Below are 2,159 nucleotides of genomic sequence, written 5' to 3'. Positions count from 1 at the left end.
ATATATATATATATTTGTATATCGTCTGTACATATAACTATTAAACAAAGTTTCCATCGTTTCTAATTAGGATAAGCTTCCATAACATTGTTAACGCTGTCAAAAAAAGTGATATTTAATAAGATAAAATGATTGTGAAAAAGATTTTCAAGATGCAAACTAATATTATTTAGTTTAACTATGATAAATTCTAAACTATAGGAACAACATTGTATTTTTTTACACACAAGAATCAATAAAAATATTGTAATTAATGCAATAAATTTATTTTATCAAAATTTTCTACTATAATATTTTTTACTATAGTATTTTCTACTATAATATTTATAATCACCTTTTTTAAACAGATTATTATTCAGAATAGTATATTTTGCAAAGAAAAAAAATTAGTACGTATAATTATTTTTGATAAATTAAATTATAATGTATAAATTTTTCATTTTGATGACTATTTTATATATTGAAATAAACATCCAATGAAAGATGATCACTTATGATTAGAAATATTCTTTCGAAACGCGAATAATGCGATACATAAATTCTGAAAACGAGTACAATATGAAATAATCTTCTTTTTTGCAGAAATTTTTACGGATCGTTTTCTTATATCTCATCTTAATAATAATTTGTATTTGTATACACGAATAGTCAAATAATATCAATAATGAGCGATTTATATCGTTCAGGCAATAATGCAATAATCGCATTCTTCGGGATACATGTTTGATTATTTTTAATGATGAATTACGTTCATAAAATTTTTCTATTTATGAACGTTCCTCTGGTGGCGTACTAGATAATACTTGCGCCGAAATTTTGTACAACAAATCGAGCAACTGTATTTTGGCAACACGCCGCATACTTCACGTAGATGTCTCGACAAAGAATCCGGCCATTGATAACGTTTGCCACATTTGTAACATGTAAATGGTTGATCCTTGTTAACACGGCTTTTTCTCTTTTTGGCTCCTGAAACAGATCGTAAAAAGGTCTAAGTGAGATAAATTTTATTGATGATTCCTTTTAATTTTTGCATTTGATTTACATCGCAATAGATAATGGCAGTTTACTGTATCGTCATCGTTTTGAATGAGACGATTCTTTTTGCCTACAGTTCGATTGCCTACATGTACTATTTTCTGTTTTAAAAATTAATAAACAAATCTTCTGTTTTAAAATCAATTTTCTGCTTTAAAAGACAAAATCTCTGTTTTAAAAATATAAATTATTTTCTTACTTAACCTAATCTTAATTTTATATTTGTGCGCAAATGTGCTCGTAGGCAATCGATTTATAGGCAAATGGGATCTTCTAAAAATGATAAATATGATAAAAAAACGTTAATTTTTGCTCATATTACTCGATTTATCTAAAAAACCTGACGTGATGAACATCTTTTCCTGACGGATTTGAATTCAACGGATTTTGAATTAATTATTATAAAATTATTAAATGACCCTGCTTGTCGCAGATTTTCTTGCTGGACTATGTAATTTGAAACTAGTTCGATTGTTTTTTCGACATTAGAACAAACTCTTGATCTGAAATAATAAAAGATTCGAAATAACAAAAAAATGAAAACAACTCTAGTTTGAATAATTTAATTTAAAATTTAATTTAAAAAGTTAAGAAATTTAATTAACAAAAATTAATTGTATTTTTATACATTTATATATTATATATTTTTTAACAAAAATTAGAAAGAAGGCTTTTAATGATACTTTTTTGACAAATGTATTTTTTTAAATTACATCATTATTTAAAAAAAAATCAAAATTTTAAACAATTCGTTTCAAAATTATATTTTGTAAATGCAAGCTTTCAACTTTAGTGTTTTAACTTTAAATTGAGTTTTCTCATAGTTAAAAAAGAATTTCCTGTAATACCAAAATAAAAGTCAGTAAAGGACAATATTGGAAAATAAAGGACAAAATTGAGTTTTGAAGAAACAGATAAATCTAAAGAATAGTTACCTAAAATAAAGAACTTTCTTTACAATAAAAGATATATATAGTCACAAATACTATTAGAACGCGAATAGTTAAACGAAAAACTAAAATAATGTAATAATTTAATACGGAAGATTTTCAATAATACAATAGTATATTTATAGTTCTTAGAATGTTATAAAACACTGTGCAAATATTAATGAATATATA

The sequence above is a fragment of the Atta colombica genome, unplaced genomic scaffold, assembly GCF_001594045.1.
Source record: "Atta colombica isolate Treedump-2 unplaced genomic scaffold, Acol1.0 scaffold112, whole genome shotgun sequence".
NCBI lineage: Eukaryota > Metazoa > Arthropoda > Insecta > Hymenoptera > Formicidae > Atta > Atta colombica.
Note: the sequence above shows the minus strand (reverse complement) of the source record.